The sequence below is a fragment of the Chiloscyllium plagiosum genome, unplaced genomic scaffold (assembly GCF_037043375.1).
Source record: "Chiloscyllium plagiosum isolate Xiang-an unplaced genomic scaffold, Cpla_swu_hap1 HiC_scaffold_30, whole genome shotgun sequence".
NCBI lineage: Eukaryota > Metazoa > Chordata > Chondrichthyes > Orectolobiformes > Hemiscylliidae > Chiloscyllium > Chiloscyllium plagiosum.
In genome coordinates, this window is record NW_028270168.1 from 11270497 (window position 1) to 11296160 (window position 25664).

At 42.5% G+C, this 25664-nt stretch overlaps 1 pseudogene; it reads right to left on the minus strand.

Moving 5' to 3' along the window:
- Window positions 1-25664, minus strand: part of LOC148142135 (lethal(3)malignant brain tumor-like protein 3) — a 161534-nt pseudogene that overhangs the window by 18946 nt on the left and 116924 nt on the right.

The window sequence follows — 25664 nt, forward strand, 5'->3', positions numbered from 1 at the left end:
ATGACTTCTCATCTCAATCCTACACAACAGGCCTCAAACATTTATGATTCAAGAAGATTCAACAATAAATTTGAGAATGTGATTTGAAATACCATCAAAAAAGACAAATGTGCCTAGCAGTTGGCTCAAATAGGGAAGTGGAACTAATTGGATGGCTTTTTAAAGAGGTGGTGCAAGTACAGAGAACTGAACAATCTCATTTTGTGCTGTTTGAGCCTATGAACTAGACTACACATTTACAGATATCACAAGTTCAATTATTTAATGGTGTCCTGATTTCAAATTAGTAAATTTTATTTGTTTGGTAATTTGTAAAGTGCAAGTCATACAACTGCTCGTATTCAATAACGTCAACTCCACCTTCACATTCTAACACCATATTCCTAGATTCTTCGCGAGTACATGTAAAATACCTGAGCTAAAACCACTAGCAGCCTGACACATAATAATGTACAATAACATCAGTTTATTTGGATATCAGCTTCCAATTAAACATTAATCTGCTGTTTTCTTTAGTCAGCCCACAATTGCTTCCTCTTCTTCTTGCTTCACAAACTTGAGTTTTAAATACTTTGGTGAACATCCAACTCTAAATACAACAGAAACATCATTAAAGCACAGGAAGAAATAGCAGCCAAAATCATTTTAAAGAAGAGAATCATGAGTGCAGCATATCTGATGAATTATTTTCTCTGTTTTATCTTGCCATCGACTGATACCTGTGGCTTTTTGGTTGAAAATTCTTCACAATATTCTTTTACAGCTCCTTTTGCTTGACCATTTTTCACAGTGGGATGACCAGTCAAGTAATGTGTTTTGATTCAGATCCCAGTACCATTCTGTTAAAGACATTTTCTGCTGAAAGCTGAATAGAAGACAGAATTTGTTAAAATGATTAATCAACTTTTAGAATCCTGAGGATCCACATAAATTATTTATCAAATTCATGGAATAAATGCTGGTTTACAAGGAGGAAAGAAAACAACTTGTCTTTTACAATCACTTGGCATCTCAAAGCACTTTCTGACCAATTAAGTATTTTTGAAGTGTAGTCACTGTTGTTCTGTATGGAATGTGGCAACTAATGCACAGCAAGCAGCAATAATGCAACAGTTGGTTGCAGTAGATTGTTCGCAGATGAAAGGGCATCTCTCAAGTGGGAGGCTTTCAAGAGTGTGATGATGAGAGTTCTCAGGCACTATATTCCTGTAAGAGAGAAGGGTAAGGCTGGAAAGATTAAGGAACAATGAATGAATAAAGATATTGAGGTTCTAGTCAAGCATAAAAGAGAATCTTATTTTAGGTATAGATAATTTGTTTCAAATGAATCTCTTAATCAATGTAAAGAGTGTAAGGACATTCTTAAGAAAGAAATCAGGCAAGCAAAGAAGGGATATGAGAAAGCATTGGCAAATAAGGTTAAGGATAATACAAAAATATTCTATAAGTACGTTAAGAGTAAAACGGTAACTAGCGAATGATAAGTCTCCTTAAAGATAAAGGAGATTATCTTGTGTTGAACCTCAGGTAACAAATCTTTCAACTGCGTTCAAAGCTCCTGAGACAGATACTTGTTAACCATAATGGATGTGTCTACCAGGTTTCCAGAAGCAATTCCATTACGGAGTATCAAGGTAAAAACGGTAGTAGAGGAGTTAGTAGGTTTCTTCAGAAAGTATGGGCTACCCAGAGAGATTCAGTCGGACCAAGGGTCAAATTTCATTATTAGGCTGTTTAAGGAGGTTATGGATATCTTAGGTATACAGCACTTTAAATCCAGTGTGTATCATCCTGAATCCCAGGGAGCTTTAGAAAGGTGGCATCAAACCTTCAAGACCGTGTTGAGAGAATATTGTCAGGATTACCTGAATGATTGGGATAAAGGTATCCCATTCATATTGTTTGCCATTAGAGATGCCCCAAATGAATCTACTCAGTTTATCCCCCTTTGAGTTAATATTCGGTCATGAAGTGAGAGGCCCTTTGAAATTAATTAAAGAAAAATTGACAGTACCAAGGTCGGAGAAGTTAAACAGCACCTATAGAGGGCAAAGTTATAATGAAGCAGGTGGCAGATAAAACTTCTGAGACTTGGACACTTTCCCGAGGGGATGACGTGTTAGTACTGTAACCAGTGATAGGAGATCCCTCCAAAGCCAGGTTTAGTGGCCCCTATCAAATTGACAAAAAGTTAAGACAGGTGAACTATCTAGTAAAGATGTCAGGTAGAAAAAAAAGGTATCAAGTATGTCATATGCACATGTTGAAACTGTATTATATTAGAGAGACAGACCTGGAGAAACAGGTGTTAGTTACTGCCCAGCAGAGTCAGGAATCAAATCCAGATGATATGGATTTTGATGTGTCTCAAAATAGATTAAAAGATGAAGAAGTCCTTGAGGAGTGGGAGAGGATAGTAAGCAATCTGTCTCAGGAGCTTTGAACGCAGTTGAAAGATTTGTTACCTGAGGTTCAACACAAGATAATCTCCTTTATCTTTAAGGAGACTTATCATTCGCTAGTTACCGTTTTACTCTTAACGTCCTTATAGAATATAGAGTTTAATTCTTTTGAACTCAATATAAGTCTGACCTGGTTCTTTCTTTATGTTTCTGAACTGATGTCTATATGCTTCTGGTACCAACTCATAAGCACCTAAAATAGCCTGTTTAACCTCTTCCTAATCTCCTGACCCCACATCTGACAATGCAGCAAATACCTCACTCGCTCTGCCGACCAGTTTGGTCTGAACGAGCATTAACCATAAATCCTCGGACCAGTCCATGTACCTAGTCAATTTTTCAAATGAATTAAAGAAGGCTTCAGCATCTTTCTCATCAAAATGTGGCAGAGTTTTGACATATTTATATATATATATCACTTCTCTTTTAACCTCCATCCTGTTAATTTGACTTTACTGACTAAGTTGCAACCTCTCAAGTTCAAATTCTGTCTCTTTTTGCTCAGCTAAGAACCTTCTCTTTCTTTCTTTGACCTCTCTCTCCATTTCTCTTTCCTTTCTCTCTGTTCATCTTCTAATTCCATTTTCCTCAATTGTAATTTAAGTTTTTCTACCTCTACTGCACTTGTCTGTTTCTCTGACACACCTAAGTGTTTGAGTAATTTCCTGACAAATTTAGCTTTACTTTTGTCCTTGGTTAAACCTAAATCTAACTTCTTTGCTAATTCTAAAAGTCTGGCCTTTTTCTTTCCTTCTAAACTCCTTGGCAAGTTTGAGAATCATCTTCAAATCCCAGAAACTCTAGCAATTTTAAGAGCCGTTTCTCTCACTTTTAATTTAATCAACCACAAGTCACTGAAGTTAAACAAATTGTCTCACCTATGTTTTATTTAAAGATCTAGGACACCAACCTGCAAGAGTTTAAATCTGCTGGAAATTTTTGTACCCCCAAATCTATTCAAATCTATCTAAACCAGTTCAAATCCTGACGACGAGCCCCCAAACTGTTACAACACAAGGTTAACCCTCCTGCTTAATTTAAACCAGTGACACTGAAAAGATTTATCGTGTGCCGTAATCTGTGAAAATTCGAGAGGCCAAGAACTATTTAAAGTAAAAATTAGCAAGTTTATTTCTTAAAGTATAACAGAGAATACTTAACTAACAGCTATTTACAACTCCTTCTTCTAACCTATCTCCTACCTTCCCCTTCTACAATACTAGTCTGATAAAACCCCCAATTAAGATTTACAAAGCAAAACTTCTTAACTCAAAACCAGGCAGCTTTCAGTTCTTCTCTGCATTCCAGTCTTCTGTTCTACTCCTTGGGAATTCTGCTTGAGAGGTTACTGATCAATAAAAGTACCTTTAAGAGAGCTATTTTTCAGGAAGTCTCTACATGCTGGCTTGGCAGTTCTCCTCCCAACTGTTCAACTTCCCTGGTCTTATACCCCCAAAGCATCGGATTGTGTCATTGGCTTTTGAGATTGTTAATATACGCAAATCAAACTGGATTGGAGTTTGTTATGTTTTTGGTGTATAATTTAAACTGATTGGCCTAATTCAAATCTGTTTTTGTCTCCAGGCAACCAGTTACCTTAGGTACCCCAGTAGCTGGAGCATATATTACATTCTATCTTCTTGAGAACACTTGGTGCTGTCACTGCTAGCTTTTAACTCTCTTAAATGTACAGTACACCCACATCTGCATAACACTGGGTATGGAAGTTTTAAGTTATAAAGAAAGGCTGAATAGGCTGGGACCTTTTTCACTGGAGCATAGGAGGTTGAGAGGTGACCTTATCAAGGTTTGTAACATCATAATGTTAGGTATCTTTTCCCTGGCATAGGGAAGTTCAAGACGAGAGGGCACATTTTTAAGGTGAGAGAAGAGCAATTTTAAAAAGTTGAGGAACAAATGTTTTAGACAGAAAATAGTTTGCATGTGGAATGAATCTCCTGAGGAAGTGATGGATGTGGGCACAGTGAGAACATTTATAAGATACTTGGATAAGTACATGAGAGGGATATAAGCCAAGAGCAGGCAGGTGAGACTAGTTTTACTTTGGGATTATGATCAGCATGGACTGGTTGGACCAAAGAGTCTGTTTTTGTGATGTATGACACTAAGACTCTATGTGGTAAAGACCAAATATCTGTTTCTATAATTTGACTGAAAAATAAATATTGGCTCGGACACCAGAGAGAAATCCCCCAGATCTTCTTCTGACCATGTGGATGGAGGTTCAGTTTAAGATCCCAACCAAAAAACGGCACCTTCAACAGGAGGTTTTTGCTCAACATTGTACTGCAGTGTGGTAAAAACAATGACTGCAGATGCTGGAAACCAGATTCTGGATTAGTGGTGCTGGAAGAGCACAGCAGTTCAGGCAGCATCCTAGGAGCTTCGAAATCGACGTTTCGGGCAAAAGCCCTTCCTGATGAAGGGCTTTTGCCCGAAACGTCGATTTCGAAGCTCCTTGGATGCTGCCTGAACTATTGTACTGCAGTGTCAGTTGAGAAAAGAAAAGCTGCCACATCTCTAACGTAATCTGGGTGCTATTTGTGAAATAGATGTTCAAACTCAACAAATTCAATTTATAAAGCAAAACAGAGACTCGCTAGCCAGAGTTAGTTTCCATTTAACAAATTAAAAACTCATTTGGGAAACAATTGCTGGAGTCAAGGACCTTAGCTGCCTCTCATTCACAGATATATGTTATGTAATGAACAAAAGTAGCTCTGGGGTGCAGTAGTACTGTCCCCACCTCTGAGGCAGGAGACCCAGGTTGAAGTCCCACCTGCTGCAGAGATATGTAATAACATTTCCAACCTGACTATCCTGAAAATATCTACAATAATTACAGATTGGTTTACACCCTTCATGGCAAAGTGCTTATAAAAATATACTAGGAAACGAAATTTTCAATTGTTTAAATCAACAGCACTCAGCAGAGCAGATTAATTCTCAATTAGATTAGATTACTTACAGATTAGATTAGATTACTTACAGTGTGGAAACAGGCCCTTCGGCCCAACAAGTCCACACCGCCCCGCCGAAGCGCCACCCACCCATACCCCTACATTTACCCCTTACCTAACACTACGGGCAATTTAGCATGGCCAATTCACCTGACCTGCACATCTTTGGACTGTGGGAGGAAACCGGAGCACCCGGAGGAAACCCACGCAGACACGGGGAGAACGTGCAAACTCCACACAGTCAGTCGCCTGAGGCGGGAATTGAACCCGGATCTCAGGCGCTGCGAGGCAGCAGTGCTAACCACTGTGCCACCGTGCCGCCCACAAACGATTACGATTGTTATTTCGTTTTTCCATTGATAAATTTATGATCTTAAAATGTTGCTAATTTTATTTTGTTAGATAAATAATGCAGAATACCAAAAATTCTTATTATCAATCACATTTTTTTCTTAATTATTCAGACAATTTAATCACTGAGATTGGTACTGCATTAACTTGTGAAAGATTAGGTCTTTGATTAGCTAAAATGCCAATGTGAAATGCTAACGATCCTCAGTTAGTTGGTTACAAGGAATAATGCAGATGTCAATTTTCAGACTTAAAGGCAACTCTGTTAAATTACTCTGAACCCCTGAAGCCGGTAAATTCAGTAACTAGAGGAAATAAATCAAGTCCCAAGAAATTAATACAGTGTGTGCATGTAATTTATATAGCTGTGTAAAACATTAATGAAAAAGCTAAATATTATCAGTTACATTTATTTTTGCTGGAAAGTTTAGTGTTTCTTTCCAGTGGGGCAAAAAAGATTGTTCAAAAGTAGAAACAAATTTATAAGAGAAATAAGCAGTTTTAATCCATGGGTCAGATCATCTTAACGTATACAAGAACCAGCAATACCGTATGATGAAGGTAAAACTTTTAAAACTCTATCATTTCCAAAATGATAAACCAAATATTTTTAAAATTAATTTATTTATTCTGCACTCACATTCCATGATAAAAATTCAGTCAAATATTTTTAGAAAAATTCTCATTATTTCTTTATTAAATGAAATGGCAATTAGCAAAAGAAAAATGAAGGAACACAGTAACTTTCCATAAGTAATGAATATATAAAAGATGCAAAACTATTTTGATTATATGGGCATGAATATAGGAACTTAAAGGGATTGTTATGCAAGAAAAAGAGATATGATTCTAACAGCACAGAAAGGCTAAGTAAATGATATTGCTACATCAAGAGATAAGCTGCATATTTGCTACAACGCAGAGTACTTTGTCAACCTGGGTGCTCCAAGTGGTTGTCTAAAATATTGTTACACAGAGTCATAGAGATGTACAGCACGGAAACAGACCCTTCGGTCCTACTCATCCACGCCAATCAGATATCCTAATCTAATCTAGTCCCATTCGCCAGCACTTGGAAGACCCTCTAAACTCTTCCTATCCATATACCCATCCAGATGCCTTTTAAATGCTGTAATTGTACCAGCCTCCACCACTTCCTCTGGCAGCTCATTCCATACACGCACATCCTGTGTGAAAAAATTGCCCCATAGGTCTCTTTTGTACCTATCCCCTCTCAACCTAAACCTATGCTCTCTAGTTCTGGGCTCCCCCGCCCCAGCAAAAAGACCTTGTCTATTTATCTTATCCATGCCCCTCATGATTTTATAAACCTCTATAAGGTCACCCCCCTCAGCCTCTGACACTCCAGGGAAAACAGCCTCAGCCTATTCAGCATCTCCCATAGCACAAATCTTCAAACCCTGGCAACATCCTTGAAAATTTTTTCTGAACCCTTTCAAGTTTCACAACATCCCTCCGATAGGAAGGAGACCAGAATTGTGCACAATATTCCAACAGTGGCCTAACCAATGTCCTGTACAGCTGTAACATGACCTCCCAACTCCTGTACTCAACATTCTGACCACTAAAGGAAAGCATATCAAATGCCTTCTTCACTATCCTATCTACCTGCAGTTGGAGACAGATTCAATAATAACATTCAAATGACAACTTGATATATACTTAAAGTAAAAGAAATTGCAGGATTATAGGGAAAAGGAGAATTGTATTAACTGTTTAAAGCTGCCAATTTGCAAAAGCTGCATCATTTTATGATTCTATGATTTCATGTGACGACATGGTTCGTTTACAAGTGGATAAAGCCCAGTCTGAAATAAGAAAAAAAGTAAGTTAAGCATAGCACTATTGATAATATAATATGCTTGCACAATTTCTTCACCTCCCTTTTTCTAAGGCCTTCATCTGAAATTAACTGGTATTAAGCAAGTGCTGAGTCTTTTAAGAAATTGGATCGTAGCATGTAATCAATCTATATCCTCGATGAACAATTACAGACGATTATTGGCAAATGCCCAGAGCAAGTCATGTCTGTATCTCTTGAACAAGAAATTACATATAAAAATAAACCAAAGAGGTGGGATGCAAGACGTTTTAAATTGATCTTTTTCTATGCTGGAAATCTACAATAAGCAGAATGATGAAAAATGTTGCATTCAACAATTGTTAGGATTTAGAATGCAGATAGAGCAGAGATTTATTTCAAAAGGAAACCAAAATCCGAGAACAATAACTGCAAGGAATCAGGGAAAGCTGATGAATGCGATTCACTGGATTGCTGCACAAAAGAGCTGGCATAGGCTAGATGAATTGAATGGCCTCTTTCAGTGATCTACTGTTCTGTGATAAAAACAAAGGGAAGAATGCTTCCACTGCGGAAACCTGAGATCTCTCCATCAATTACAGAAAGGGAGTTTTATTTTGTCACTACGACTCACTTAAGGATGGAGGTGTCTTCTGATGACTCTGATGCACTGAGATCGCCTGTGGTTTCATTTTCTTTACCTGCTGAGCAGCTGTGACAGGCAACTGCCTCTCTCCACTTAAACGGTCTGGCAGAGACATTTCTTTGTTGAGGTTAATTTCAGTATACGTACAACTAACTAATGTAAAACAGAAAAAACCCAACATAATCACTATTTCAGGGCTTCTAAATTTGCACCTCAAAATATAACCTGTGCACAGTCACTATAAAAATTGATTCACATTGCTAACAGGTAATGGACTTAATCATATTTCCATTCCTTATCATCACTGGTCCAATATTATTACCCTGTTATGGAAGAGAAGGGGCAGAGAGATCCCAATAATTAAACTGTGGTGACATATCAATCTATTCATTAAAAAATCACTAGTGTGCACATTCCCTGTCATCTTTTTTCTATTAGAAATTCACGTCTGCACAAATAATAGAGATTGTCCATGTAAACATGTCATACTGTAATTCTGTCTTCTCATCAACTGAGATGCTGTAGTAATTCAATTTGTACCTTCCAGCTGCTGAGCCTGAATGGCAAGTTATTGTTGCCCAAATTGCTACAAATTTTAACAGAGTAATACTTTTATGCAATAATTGTACTATATAAAGGCAGACATATAGAGATTGTAAAATGTCAACAGAAAAACATCTTCATGACCTTTAACACAAAGTCATAACAGGGCAGAAGGCAGAACTACTGGAGGGGATGTGAGGAAAAACACTTTTTTATGCAGAGGGTGCTGGATGGAATTCACTGCCTGAGTTGGCGGTGGAAGCAGAGACCCTGAACTCTTTTAAAAATTGTGGATCTGCACTTTAAGTGCTGTCTGAAAGCTGCAAGGCTATGGGCCATGTGTAGGAAGATGGGGTTAGAAAAGATATCTGGGTGTCATTGGGTTGGCATGGACAACATGGGCCAAATGACCCCCTTCTGTACTGTATCATGTTGATGGGAGTGTGTGTGTCTCATTTCAAACTCCAACAATTTTCTATTTACTAACAATATGTCAGTCGATTATTTAAAATGGTCAATGCTATCACTGAAAGTAAAAAAGGGAGAATTCCAAAAATGTGATAAGAGGAACAGGTTATTCTTTACTTTCCACAAGGCAGCTGGTCCTAATAATTTCTTTAACATACGGGTAGCGTGCAGCATATCTTGCTCCTTTGATGTGCCCTGTTCCTTCATAACTAGGAGTAGGTCACCCTCCTTGTCCTGGAATTGCTGCCAAGTCAGCACGGTCTGATTGTGGTGCCAGAAGAAAAGAATCACAATTACTTAGACTTTGTAACGCTGGCCTTTTTATTCAAACAGAGAAACAAAAAATGCTGGAAAATATACCAAATTTTTCCCAACATCTGTAGGGAGAAAGTCAGATTGACAATTGAGGTGACGACTATTTGAACTGAATTTAAGGGATAGAGGCAGGTGTCTGGGAAAATAGAGTGAGGATTACTAGGATAGCTCCTCAACTCTTTCCAGATGTTTTTCTCATCAACCTGTTCAAAGCTGTTATTACGTATCTCTGGAGCAAGTAGAACTAGGACCCAAGTCTCCTGGCCAAGAGGTACAAGCATTACCACCATGTCACAACAGCCCTCACCCCAACCCCTATTAACCACTATGATGGAATGGAAATCAGCTGTTCACTACACACTGATTGATTCCTGAAGTCTTTCAAAGGGCTCCTTCCTCCGCAAGTCCTGATGATGAGTCATTGCAATGACAGTGCCACTACTGGAGGGAAATAGGTACCCCACCTGTAGCAGTACTGGGAGTCATTGCAGTCAGAGGCAGCAACCCCCAAACAGGGCACATTGGCAGTGAAGGCCACCTCAAAACCCAAACAACACCGGAGTGCCATAAGAGTTTCAATGGTTTCTCTACCCCTGAAGACTGCCACTGTTAGTGGGGCTGCCAAGAACTGTGTTTGAGTTGACAACATTGGGAGTCAGCCAACTATCTGGAATTGGGCAGTGAGTTTGGAGGCAGCTTCCTCACCCTGGCTCCTAGCACTCATCTGGATTCCCATTTAATTCCAATGTCAGGGTCCTGAAGCCCCCAGTAAAATTCTGCCCTGGTTTTTGTTAGACTTGACCATTCTGATAATAAGCTCTTCATATGGTTTTGTTTGGATGGGGGGAGTGATAGGTACTCCAATTACAGAGAGATAGTTAATTGACAGGAAGACTGTAATGAAATAGAAAATGTCAGAAATTGCAACTTTTTCTATGACTAAAAAAATAAAATTACAGATCAAAGATCCAAGCACCTATCATCCTTCCATCAGAAGTGGTTCTGAACGAACTCAAAATATCAGCCTGCTTTCTCACCCACTGATGAAGGGCTTTTGCCCGAAACATCAATTTTCCTGTTCCTCGGATGCTGCCTGAACTGCTGTGCTTTTCCAGCACCACTCTAATCTAGAATCTGGTTTCCAGCATCTGCAGTCCTTGGTTTTACCTATTAGATGTCAATAACCCAGCCTGAACCGCAAAATATTGCATGTACATGTAATAAAGCAAAGCATCCACAAGAGGGAGCAGCTTAGCTTTCTTGCAATGGTCAAAGGTAGAGGGTACTGACTTTCAATGTAATGTGACAAGATACCATGACAAAGGTCCTTGACACCCACTCCCACAGATCAAACGTCCTTTCACCCCATTGTTGTGATTGGGCGTAATGCTGTGCACAATTGTCTGCTGAATAAAAGTGCAGACTTATTTTTTGTTTTTGACTTACATTTGGTTTTTATTTTGAAGTAATCCATTGTCTGTAAAGCACTCTGGAGATGTCCTGAGGAATTGAAATGTGTTATAAAATGCAAATTCTTTCATTCCAGTGGCTGTTAAAAATGTAGTCATTACAAAAGGAAAAACTGACTCTGTTTCAACTCTGGAAAACACAGCTCACGCTCCTCTTTTAACAAAATTAAGGCAACAAAAATAAAATCAGCTCCAGATCCCCTCTGCTGTCAAAGGAGGATATATTCTAACAAATGACTCTCATATAAAACTAAGAAGAACACACATCGGGGATTCTAACTTACTAAGATTTGTCTGTAGTGAATGTCCAGTTTTAGCACACCAGCCAGCAGGATGTCTATTTGCACTATCAGCATCTATCCAACATTCATGACTCCAGCTACCAAAATTGATCTGAAACACTCATATATTATGCATTACATATTCTAAATTAAAACAACATACATAATGCTTGTGTTGTTCAAGTGCTAGGTAACAACCATCACCAATATAAAAACCCATCCACCTCCTCTTGATTGTGAACCATCCCAACATAAGATCCCTATTACCACCTTGGAGGTCATCTCTGACACAGCTAGCTACAGAGACGAGTTACGAGGGCAGGGTCAGGGCTTGGTACACTGAGTGAATGGCTCAAATGTGGACCCCGCTATTCCATCCTCACACGGTCCATGGCTGATGGAGTGTGTGAAGATGCTGCTCCTTTAACAAGATTGTGTGTCCTTGTTTTCTTTTAAAGTGTTGTACAAGGAGTAGTTGCCAAAATATCTGGGTTGATCTACTTGAAGAAGCTTTTAAGTTTAAAAAAAACACTTGCACAATGAAAGGGGAGTGGTCAGTTCTCCCAGCTAAGTTTTCTCTGGTTTGGGTTTTAGCAGTCTGGCTTTTCAGAGCTGCTGCTCACTTTAAGCTGGTCAAAGAAACAGCTCTAAGGTGTTCCATGCTGAATCTCTCTCACCTGTAAGACCCTATGTTTGATTTTACCTTTTTGCCAATGGTTGTTTATGGGATTAGTAGTAAGTATTTTGAACAGCATCATTAAGTTGAGATAGTCTATTGGGTTTTCTGATAGGTTAAGTTATTTTGTATTCTATTCTCATTTGTGTGTGTTTCATTTGGTACTCCATAAATAAATTGTCTTGTTTAAAATGGATGGGTTTTGACCAGCTGTATCACTCCTGGAAAATCCACTGCTCAAAACAACTAGAGAAGTTCAGATCTGGGCTATCTTCTTGAAATGTTTTGAGGGTGTCTGGCCTGGTCCATGTACAAGTGGTCCTCTTACACGTGGATGCAGCAACAGCAAGACAGCAGAAGTTCATCACTATCTGTGAGAAAGATTCTGTTCCACTGGTAGCCAGCCATGCCTCTACACTAAATGTCTATCCTCTCCACATTTAGTACACAGCATGTACACTAGATATACTGGAGGGACAAACCAAATGCACCTCAACAGATACTCCACTCCACGAAAATCTCCTCTAAGAACTAGAGCATCAAGGTCAGTGGATCATTTGTACCTTCCAAGTCAGATATAGTCTTGCTTTGCACCTCCACTATCGTTCCTTGTTACTAAGTTAAAAACTATGGAATTATGTAACTAACAGTATTGTAGAAACTGTATCAGGTTCACAACCACAACACCCTCAAGGTAATTAGGATGTACAATGAAGAAAGCCTTAAAGAAAATAGCTATGCATTTGCCATATATACATTAGGAAATCAAAACATTGGCTTCTTATCAGATAAACAACCACAGCAGGTGGTAAACGTATGGATTACATACAGGGACAGGACATTTGTTGCCAACCCTCAAAACTTTCACATGAGCTATGCTGCTTGGCTGAGCTACTGGAAGGCTGTATTCACCAATTGTTACACATCCTAGATTTAGAAATGGACAAAAAGGTGTGTGGGTAATGGGAAGGCTGTGGGGGGTTTGGTGGGGGGGGGAGCTGGTGAGGAGGGAATGGCTGCAAACAAATACTTGACAGCATTTCACCAATTTAAACAGCTCTCCTGGCATCACAGAGAGGTGATGGTCTAGTGGTGTTATCGCTGGACTGTTAATCCACAGATCCAGGTAATGTTATGGGACCTGGGTTCGAACCTTGTTGTGGCAGATGGTGAAATTTGAATTTAATAAAAAGCTGGACACGTAAGAGTCTGATGATGGCCATGAAGCCATTGCTGATTTTGTCCGAAAAGAATGATCTGGCTGACTAATGCCCTTTAAGGGAGGAATCTGCCATCCTTACCTGACCTGGCCTACATGTGACACCAGACCCTCAGCAATGTAGTTGACCCTCAACTGCCCTCTGAACAATTAGGGATAGGCAATAAATGCTGGCCTAGCCAATGATGCCCTCATCCTGTGAATGAATTACATTGAAAATCAGCAGCCCTTTGGTACAAATTCCAGTGACCCATTTTTGACATGTCGCCCCAGAGAATTGCTTTGAGGAGTAACCAACCATAGGAAACATTACTGAGAATTCTATCCTCAATGTTGTTGTTGCTGAATGTGTTGAGAGTCATGGGGATTTTGGAGTAACTTTGAAGGAAACATCTACAAATGTTTACACTAAATAGATTGCCTTCAAAGGAATTCAGAATAGACATGTTACTAAACCTCATCCATAACATAGGTAGAACATGATGTATAAAGGAGGATGGTTTTCAATAGTCTTCAGAGAGATTATAAAGTACAGAAATCAGGAACCTGCTGTCTCTGTGTACAGTTAATCATTATGTTCCACATCAATAATATCTATTTCAATACCACTCTATGAAGCACCTCAAGATTACTCAACAAATGTTCTTGTGATCCATAAAAGGAAGCTCTGCTGACAAACTGAGGGGCTTACTAAATGATAATTGGGAGCAGCATGCTTGCTTGCGCTTTATTCCCTGCAGCTTGAACACTCCAAGGTCAACTACAGCAAGTGTATCAGATCACATAACTCAATGTATAGCAGGGATCAAACCTAGTCCATCCAAATCTAACAGACTGGATATTATATCCTGCAGTGACTTCAACTCGTTTCTTCAGGGAATTTTCAACACAATCTTTAAAAGTCACTGTATTACTGCACATAGTTCTTCATCTTGTTATTGGCTTGTAGGATATGGGCATTGCTGGCTAGACAACATTGAATGCCCATTCAAATTGTCTTGGTGGTACTGAATCACTGCTGTGCTTAGGACGTAGGGTTACCCAGAGCACTGTTAGGCAGAGAGTTCCAGGATATCGACCGAGTGACTGTGAAGGAATGGTTGTACAGGTATATTACATTAATAGTGTATGGCTTGGAGGGTAACTTGCAGTGGCAGTGTTTCTTTGTGACAGTCGCTTCTGTCCTTATAGTAGAGAAGATTCAGAGCTTGGGAGGTGCTGTTAAATAAGCCTCGGTGAATTACTCTAGCATATCTTGTAAATGCTAATACTGTGTATTGGTGGTGAAGAGAGTGACAATCTTGAAGTTGGTGTCAAGTAAAAGATCACACCTGTGAACTAAAAACATTGATCACGACTTTTGATCCAGTCCTTCAGAGTTCCCTACGCACCCTCATCCCACGGTACCTCGCATGTAGGCGACTTCTATTGCCTTCCGAAGATACACAAAGCCAACACACCAGGATGTCCCATTGTATTAAGCAATGGGACCCTGTGAGAGAACCTCTCTGGCTATGTGGAAGGCATCTTGAAACTCTTGTACAGGGGACCCCCAGCTTCTGTCGCGACAGTACAGATTTCTTACAGAAACTCAGTACCCACGGACCAGTCGACCCGGGAACATTCCTCGTCACAACGGACGTGTCAGCACTCTACACCAGCATCCCCCACGATGATGATATCAAGGCAACAGCCTTAATATTCAATATCAATGACTGCCAATCTCCGAGCACTGTCCTACAACTCGTCTGCTTCATCCTCAACCACAACATCTCACTTTCGATAACCAGTTCTTCATCCAGACAGATGGAACAGCCATGGGAAACAAATTTGCACCCCGACATGCCAACATTTTCATGCACAGGTTTGAACAAGTCTCCTTTTCTGCACAGGTCCTCCAACCAACACTATACCCCAGGTATATTGACAACATTTTCTTCCTCTGGACCCATGGTGAGGAGTCACTGAAACAACTACACAGTGACATCAACAAGTTTCATCCCACCATCAGACTTACCATGGACTATTCTTTAATATCTGTCTCATTCTTGGACACATGCATGTCCATCAAGGATGGACACCTCAGCACCTTATTCTACCACAAATCCACAAATAACCTCACAATGCTACACTTCTCTAGCATCCCCATGAAACATATTAAAACAGCCATCCTCTATGGACAAGTCTTCTGCATAAGCAGGATCTGTTCAGATGAGGAGGAATGTGACGGACACCTGAAAGTGCTCAAGAATGCCCCATAACAACAGGGTATGATGCTCAACTCATTGATTGCCAGTTCCGATGTGCCACAGTGGGAAACAATAATGACCTCCTCAGGAAATAGACAGGGGCTGCAACTGATAGAGTACCCTTTGTTGTCCAGTACTTCCCAGGAGGTGAAAAACTATGCCATGCTCTTCGCAGCCTGCAACACATTATTAATGAGGATGAACACCTCACCAAGACTTTCCTCATGCCTCCGCTTGTTGCCTTTAAACAACCACCACACCTTAAACAGATCATTGTTAGCAGCAAACTGCTCAGCCTTCAGGACAACAACACCATCCAACCCTGCCACAGCAGCTGCTGCAAGATGTCAGAGTATTGACACGGATACCACCACTGCACTTGGGGTCACCTCCCACCATGTACGCGGTGAGTACTCATGTGACTCGGCCAACTGTCCATCTCATACGCTGCAGGCAAAGATGCCTGAGGCATGGTACATTGGCGAGACTGAGCAGACGATATGACAATGGATGAATGGACACCGCACAACTATCGTCAGACAGGAATGTTCCCTCCCAGTTGGGGAACACTTCAGCGGTCTGGGACATTTGACCTCAGACCTTCAGGTGACCATCCTCCTCGGAACAAGGAACACCGCAAACTGGCTGAGCAGAAGCTGATAGCAAAGTCCATAGGAGTGTCCTCAACGGAGACCTTGAGTTCATGTTGCACTACAGGTGACCCCATTACGTCACACACACACACACACACACACACACCCTCTTCATAAACAAGCTCTCTCTCATACGCACACATGTAGTCCCCGCACTAATACCCAAGCGCGCGCGCGCGCACACACACACACACACACACACACACCCTCTTCATAAACAAGCTCTCTCTCATACGCACACATGCAGTCCCCGCACTAATACCCAAGCACGCACCCTCTCACAGGCTTTTACCACATTGCACTCACACACATGCTTGACCAAGCTTAAACACACACTTACACAAACCCTTCCACATACACTCACACCCATATGCACAAACTCACATGAACATACTCACTCTATCTCTCCTGCACATGCGCACATAGAAGTTAATGGGGTGAATTTGTATTTGCAGAATTACATCTTATATTGCTCATAAAACTGCATAAATCCATGAAAGATTCAATAAGTACCACTTTAGAAATAGAACCAGTCTGACTCAACATTGGGACACAGACAGACTTTAACCTCACACCTTTGATGCATTGTCTGAGCTGAGATGGCACCTATTGTTAGAAAAGCTAAAGTTATTTTGAGAATATAACTTAAAAGGAGTTCTGGGATTTACATACTAAAGAACCAAAGCTAGCATATCCCATTCTAAAAGATGAAAGACTTAATCTAAATGTATTTAATATGTCACTACAGCTCCACGACACTGTAACCGTTTTGTTATAAATTCTGTGTCTTATGATCTTACACTCCACAACCACCTGATGAAGAAGCAGTGCTTTGAAAGCTAGTGCTTCCAAATAAATCTCATGGAATATAACCTGGTGTTGTATAATTTTTAACTTTATCCACCCCAGTCCAACGCCAGCACCTCCAAATCAAGTTACATAAGTTGCTTTAACTGGGATGCTGTCAAGATTCTCAAGTGCTGTTTGAGTTGCATTTGTCAAAAGCGGTAGAGAGCACTCTATTACACCACTGACTTGTGCCTTGCGTAAACAGGCTTTGGGGAGTCAGGAAGTGAGTTACTCATCACGATTCCTAGCCTTTATCCTACTGCTGTAGCTGTGGTATTTATATGGTGGGCCTCTTCAGTTTATGATCAATGGTAACCTCAGAGCTGTTGATAATGGGAGTTTCAGCAATGGTAATGCCATTGAAACTCAAGGGATGATGGATCGATTCCCTCTTGTTGGAGATGGTCATTGTCTGGCACTTGTGTGGCTAGAATGTTATTTGGCACTTATCAGCCCAAATCTGGATGTTGTCCAGGTCTTGCTGCATTTGGACAATGACTTCTTCAGTTTCCAAGGAATGGTGAGTAATGTTAAACATTATACAGACTCAGTCACTTAAGAATTACTACAATAGCGTCGTGAGATTAGTGAGTCAAAGTGATGGCTTTTTTTTTGGGAAATGGATCTGAACACAATTATGGCTCATAGTAAAATTTAAATTCAATTAAAATCTGGGATATAAAGCTTACTTAAAAGTGGTGACCAGGAAACCACTGGCTGTTGTTGTAAAGGGAAGTTAATGGTGTAGTAATATTATTGTTAGACTATAAACCCAGATATATTCTAGGGAGCTGGGTTCAAATTTGAATTCTGTAAAAATCTAGAAATAAGAATCTAACAATGACCATGAAGCAATCATTAATTGTCAGAAAAACCCATCTGGTTCACTAATAGCCTTTAGGGAAGGAAATGCCTATCCTTTCCTGGTCTGGCTTCATCTGAACCCAGACCCATTCCAAACAAAAAACAAAATGTTCTTGACCCATAATTGCCTCTGGATAACTAGGGATGGGCAATCAATGCTGGACTGGCCGGCAATGCTCACACTGTATGAATGAATAAAAGGAAGTGTGTATTTGAGCAAAAGGTTGTGAATGTCACAAGATTTTCCAAGTTGGTCAGATTTAATTTTGCTGCTCAATCTTATGACCTGATACCATATGTAACCCAATGCTGAAATGGGAAAGACAGCACCAATGCTGCGAATGTATTGCTCAAAATTGGTCATCACCCAAAGTGACAATCCCCAATACTGGAGCCAACCTGAGATGCTTCACATCAGCAATAACCATGCAACAGCATAAGTCACTGACATGGAACATTACAGATGTCCATTCGTGGGAAATCTTTCTTAAATGTAATACAATCACTTTCACCTCAATAAAAGCAGTAATAACATTGAAGAAGCCATTCCATTCAGATTTTTTTTCCCTTTTTGATCCCAAGATGGTACACTTTGTTCATTGAAAGGGAAATATGGATGCAAGGTTTATGTTGGTTATATCATAAGTGCACATGGTTACAAAACAATTAGTAACTAAATTAACAACAAATAACAACATCATGATGTACTTGTAGAATGCTGAAAAATTTTCAAGTGCTTCTCAGTGGCAGGGTGGGGCTGGGGAGATAGCAGATAGTTAAGAATCCTTATTCTATGATTTTCTGTATCGACAACAGTTGCCACTCTTACCAGCATAGGGTTTCTCTTACCAATTGCTTCTAGTTTCATGTTGAAAGGAAAGCCACGGGGTGGCGCCAGAGGGTCAGAAATGAAACTACAATTTAAACTTTAGTTAAAGAGACGTGTCACAAACTATATACCACAATGTGTTATGACCTGGACTAATAAATTAATTAAAGCTTTGGCCAGTGATACTGGAAATGAGTAAATTGCATTTAAAATATTGATGACATTCCTCTTGCACAGGTAATACTGAACACTCCAATTTAGGTGTGACACAGGTTAGGTGTCATCACTGGGTTCACTTTCACCTCCTCTACCCTTACAATGTATGCAAGTGACAATGGAAAAGAGATGTTCAAACAGACTATACAGAAATTTGGAGAAAATAATTGCTTTTAATGATGCTTGTTGTGTTATAAATACAATTTACAGTGGAGGTAGTTCCCTGTTATTCTCACAGCATAATTTGCTCGCCACCTAGGACGTCTACAGGGTCTTGGTTTAATGTCTCATGCAAAGTAGAGCACCTGAAACAAAGGAATTCTTCCCCAGCGTCAGACTGGATTTAATGTTAAAATCTCAGGAGTAAAATTGAAACCAGCAACCTCCTAACTCAAAAGTGACAATGCTATCAATTGAGCCATGGCTGACAGTGAATGCAACTAAAAACTGGCTTTTAAGTGACATTATCCTCTGAATTTGATATTGCTCTGGGTGGACCCTGGAAGCTGCCTCTGGGGAGCCCTGTGCTCCCACTTATATCTCCAGATATATCGGGTTTGGCATGTGAATCAATAGTGAAGGAACCACCTAGAAGAGCATCTATGAAGGCAAGAAGCTTTTGCAAAACAGGTTTTATTCCAGCTAATGAAATATAACAAAACCTTTCTGAAGTTGGGCTTCCTTGATCCATGTGCCATCAGCAGTCAAAAAGATGACAGGCAGTTTGTTCCGGATCTCTGCTGTGCTGTTATTTAAACAAGCCAAGTTTATGCGAAGATGACTCAGTGATGAACACTCTTACTGATTTCTATTCATCTCAAATCATCAAATGCAGAAAAAATTGGGAGCATTGAGTCAGTTGGGAACAGTACCATGATCTATCATGCCCTGGCATAGCAGTGCACACAGGACTGAACCAATTTAAGAAAAAGCTCTGCAGAAAGATGAGGCTAGTCAGAGTTTATTCTTTTATTTTGTTAAATGAACCTGCAAAGTTAACTGTGAATCTAAATTCAACTTTGTTTGGCAGGTAGTTTTAAAAAAAATAATAAAAATTAAAAAAGGAACTCCAATTGTACAATAAATGCCGTAACATCACCTTTGCCAGACCTGCAAACTTGTAGATTAGATTAGATTACATTACAGTGTGGAAACAGGCCCTTCAGCCCAACAAGTCCACACCGACCCGCCGAAACGCAACCCACCCATACCCCTACATTTACCCCTTACCTAACACTACGGGCAATTTAGCCTGGCCAATTCACCTAACATGCACATCTTTGGACTGTGGGAGGAAACCGGAGTACCCGGAGGAAACACACGCAGACACTGGGAGAATGTGCAAACTCCACACAGTCAGTCACCTGAGGCGGGAATTGAACCCGGGTCTCTGGCGCTGTGAGGCAGCAGTGCTAACCACTGTGCCACCGTGCCGCCCACGGTAATTATGACAAATGCAGCAGTGAGCATGGACGTCTGCACTAGGCTTTTGCAACAGACTTTACATGTTATTATACAAAAATGAAGAGAGTAACAACAACTTCCTTGACTAAAAGGTCTCTTTGTCTACTTTCTTAGTAAACATTGGCTGAACTTCATGCCTTTCTATATCCGTGTAAACGTTATGATAGAAAATAATAAAAAGATTGCCTAATTACCTTACATTTCCTGATTTCTAATTATCTGCTGAGCGCAAAGAGGTTTGTTACCTTCTTAAAGCCCATGCACCAGAGTCCTCCAAATGCTTGGATTTAGATTAGATTCCCTACAGTGTGGAAACAGGCCCTTCAGCCCAACCAGTCCACACTGACCCTCCAAAGAGTATCCCACCCAGACCCATTCCCCTATATTTACCCCTGATAATGCACCCAACATTACGGTCAATTTAGCATGGCCAATTCATCTGACCTGCACATCTTTGGATTGTGGGAGGAAACCAGAGCACCCGGAGGAAACCCGCGCAGACACGGGGAGAATGTGCAAACTCCACACAGACAGTCACCCGAGATTGGAATTGAACCCAGGTCCCTGGTGCTGTGAGGCAGCAGTGCTAACCACTGAGCCACCGTTCCCTTCTCCAGGAAAAATCTTTAGAATCTTTGTGCTCTGTAAAACAAGGGCACAGTGATAAAAGTTGAAAAGTATTGCAGTAAATAGTACTTTAGATCCCTAATCTGAACACACAAAGCAGTTTGTTGATGCCTTAGATGGAGAAAGTGAGTCTGCAGATGCTGGAGATCAAAGTTGAAACTTTATTGCTGGAACAGCACAGCAGGTCAGGCAGCATCCAGGGAACAGGAGATTCGACGTTTCGGGCACAGGCCCTTCTTCAGGAATGAGCAGAGAGTGTTCAGCAGGAGAAGATAAAAGGTAGGGAGGAGGGACTTGGAGGAGGGGAGTTGGAAATGTGATAGGTGGAAAGAGGTCAAGGTGAGGGTGATAGGTCGGAGTAGGGTGGAGGCGGAGAGGTCAAGAAGAAGACTGCAGGTCAGGAAGGTGGTGCCGGGCTGGAAGGATCCGGCTGAGACAAGGTGGGGGGAGGGGGGATGAAGAAACTGGTGAAGTCCAAGTTCATCCCCTGCGGTTGGAGGGTTCCCAGTCGGAAGATAAGACGCTCCTCCTCCGACCGTCGGGTTGTTGTGGTTTGGCGGTGGATGAGTCCAATGACCTGCATATCCTCGGTGGAGTGGGAGGGGGAGTTGAAATGCTGTGCCACAGGTTGGTTGGGTTGGTTCGTCCGGGTGGCCCAGAGGTGCTCCCTGAATCGCTCCGCAAGTAGGCGGCCTGTCTCCCCAATATAGAGGAGGCCACACCGGCTGCAGCGGATGCAGTAGATGATGTGGGTGGAGGTGCAGGTGAATCTGTGGCGGATATGGAAGTTTCCCTTGGGGCCTTGGAGAGAAGTGAGGGGGGAGGTGTGGGCGCAAGTGTTGCACCTCCTGCGGTTGCAAGGGAAGGTGCCGGGAGTGGTGGTTGGGTCGGTGGGGGGTGTGGATCTGACAAGGGAGTCGCGGAGGGAGTGGTCTCTACGGAAAGCTGATAGGGGAGGGGAGGGAAATATATCCTTGGTGCTGGGGTCTGTTTGGAGGTGGCGGAAGTGACGGCGGATGATGCGCTGTACATGGAGATTGGTGGGGTGGTAGGTGAGGACCAGTGGGGTTCTGTCCTGGTGGCGGTTGGAGGGGCGGGGCTCAAGGGCGGAGGAGCGGGAAGTGGAGGAGATGCGGTGGAGGGCACCGTCGACCACGTCGGGGGGGAAATTGCGGTCCTTGAAGAAGGAGGCCATCTGTGTTGTACGTATTTTGAACTGGTCCTCCTGGGAGCAGATGCGGCGGAGACGAAGGAATTGGGAGAATGGGATGGCGTTTTTACAGGGGGCAGGATGGGAGGAGGTGTAGTCCAGGTAGCTGTGGGAGTCGGTAGGTTTGTAGTAGATGTCCGTGTTGATTCGGTCGCCTGAGATAGAAACAGAAAGGTCTAGGAAGGGGAGGGAGGAGTCCGAGACTGTCCAGGTGAATTTGAGGTCGGGGTGGAAGGTGTTGGTGTAGTGGATGAACTGTTCAACCTCCTCGTGGGAGCACGAGGTAGCGCCGATACAGTCATCAATGTAGCGAAGAAAAAGATGGGGGGTGGGGCCAGTGTAGTTGCGGAAGATGGATTGTTCCACATACCCTACGAAGAGGCAGGCATAGCTGGGGCCCATGCGGGTGCCCATGGCTACTCCTTTTGTTTGGAGAAAGTGGGAGGATTGGAAAGAAAAGTTGTTCAGGGTGAGGACCAGTTCGGTCAGTCGAAGGAGGGTGTCGGTGGAAGGGTACTGGGTGGTACGGCGGGAAAGGAAGAAGCGGAGTGCTTTGAGTCCTTCGTGATGGGGGATGGAGGTGTACAGGGACTGGATGTCCATGGTGAAGATGAGGCGTTGGGGACCGGGGAAGCGGAAATCCTGGAGGAGGTGGAGGGCGTGGGTGGTGTCACGAACGTAGGTGGGGAGTTCTTGGACTAATGGGGACAGGACCGTGTCGATGTATGCCCAGATGAGTTCGGTTGGGCAGGAGCAGGCTGAGACGATGGGTCGTCCGGGGCAGTCAGGTTTGTGGATTTTGGGCAGGAGGTAGAAACGGGCGGTTCGGGGTTGTGGGACTATGAGGTTGGAGGCGGTGGATGGGAGGTCCCCTGAGGTGATGAGGTTATGGACGGTCTGGGAGATGATGGTTTGGTGGTGGGGGGTGGGGTCATGGTCAAGGGGACGGTAGGAGGAGGTATCTGCGAGCTGGCGTTTGGCCTCAGCGGTGTAAAGGTCAGTGCGCCAAACTACTACTGCGCCTCCCTTGTCAGCTGGTTTGATGGTGAGGTTGGGGTTGGAACGGAGGGAGTGGAGGGCTGCGCGTTCCGAGGGTGAGAGGTTGGAGTGGGTGGGGGGAGTGTGGGAGTTCAGGTAGCGGTTAATATCGGGGCGGCAGTTTGCTATGAAGAGGTCGAGGGCAGGTAGGAGGCCAGCACGGGGTGTCCAGGTGGACGGGGTGTGTTGGAGGTTGGAGAAGGGGTCGTCAGAGGGTGGGCGAGAGTCTTGGTTGAAGAAGAAGGCACGGAGGCGAAGGCGGCGGAAGAATTGTTCGGTGTCACTCCGTGTATTGAATTCATTGACCCGAGAACGTGTGGGAACGAAGGTGAGACCCCTCCTGAGGACTGATCTCTCATCCTCAGAGAGGGGCAAGTCTGGAGGGATGGTGAACACACGGCAGGGCTGGGAGCTAGGACCTGGTGTGGGGCTGGAGCTGGATGTGGGGGCGGGGTTAGGCCTGGGGGCGGGGACAGAGGTCGGCTTGGGGGCGGAGTTGGACATGGTGATAGAGACCGGCGGGGGGGCGGGGTTAGTCGCGGTGACGGAACTCGGCCGGGGGGCGGAGTTAGGCGCGGTGACGGAACGCGGCGTGGGGGCGGGGTTAGGCGCGGTGACGGAACTCGGCCGGGGGGCGGAGTTAGGCGTGGTGGCGGAACGCGGCTTGGGGGCGGGGTTAGGCGCGGTGACGGAACTCGGCCGGGGGGCGGAGTTAGGCGTGGTGGCGGAACGCGGCGGGGGGGCGGGGTCAGGCGTGGTGACGGAACGCGGCGGGGGGGCGGAGACACATGCGGCGATGTGGTCCAAACGTAGATTGCTGACGTCACTGGGGGCGGAAGTAGCTGCGGCGACCACGCAGACAGAGTTCTTCCCCGTAGCCGCGGGGGTCGCCAATCTGTTGGTGATTGTCTTAGATGGCACTTTCACTGTCATTTATGCTGTTTAAACAGAACTCACATTTTGAATTGAAATGGAGACTAACCGGGTGGTGTTATAAGAAGTATCCAGATGCCTGATGTGATCCAACTGGACGAACATATAGACTGTTAGCATCTCACCTTTCAATAGAAAATTATTCCAAAAATAGCAATGAGGCACACAAAGCCCCAACTGTAGGTTACACCTAAACCTCTGACACTCACATACAATAAATTTTGCTTTACTGGCACATTGTGAACCGTCACTCTCAATAAACCAGTTAAAAATTATTTACCTCAATTACTGAAAGTTTGTTTTATTATTGTAATGACTAAATAGTCAGTTGAGGGTGCAAGTGAGAAGGCTCTCTGCCAGTAAGGCAAAGGCATGTTATTATTTAAATAATTTATGCTGTAAATAAAGTATAACAGTGACATGTATACCCTCGCGTTACATTTCTATTACTTAGTGTATGCCTTTACATTGACCTCTTGATCAACCAGCACACTCCTGGTACCATAGGTGCCAGTTAATAAAAGGTGCAATTACATATGATCTGATTGTTTCCATTAAAGATAATAACATTAGCATAATTGGGAAAAAAAATCCTAGAACTAAAATTTCAATAACTCAAAGCTTAGGAACTAAAAGGGTGTAAACCTGGTCTATCAAACTCTGTGGGAGTGGTTTCGAGTGGATGGGTCCCAGCATTTACTGGGACACCCAAATAAAGTACATGGTAAAATATAGAAGAGGCACTCTGAAACCACAGATGGAAATAAATTATAATCTATGGACATTCTGTAGCAAACCGTTAAACCTGGGAACAGAAATGGGACATTCACTCCATCGAGTCTGCTCTGCCATTCAACAAAATGTAAAACTCAGCCTGTTATGAAGCTGCTGCATCTGGAACTTGGACTGAGTCAGGAGCACTGAAGTTCTACCGTGCGACTTACTTTCTGCCGTCATGTTCTCATGAGGTCAGTGCATTCCATTTAGCATGGACTAGAAAGAATTTGTGGAACAGATCACTTTTTCCCAGCATTTACAGTGTCATAGAATCAGAAAGGGTGGAAGACTGAGACTGAATGTTTGCACAGCCCCAGTGCATGCTGGCAAAAAAACAACATTTTACTGTATATTTTCCCCACAGTATATAACATTTGAAAAGAAAGACATCGACAAACATTGAATAGCTGATGCCAATCCCTCAGGTGATAATGACTTGCAGGTCACACTGAATAGATTGCTGCTGAAGTCATGAGGTTGACGAGATTGACACTATTCACATGCGTAATCTTAAGAAGAGAACGCCAAGCACCACTACAGCAGGTCAGTCATACAGAATTACTTCAATAACAATGAACAGGAAATATGAGGCACAAAATCCACACGATGCACTCAATTATCATGGTTCTTGTTCTGCACACCATTGTTGAAAGTAAAAGCCAATTACTATACATCTTATCAGCACATTCACGCAAATGCTTCATTAATGCTGGCTTCATTCC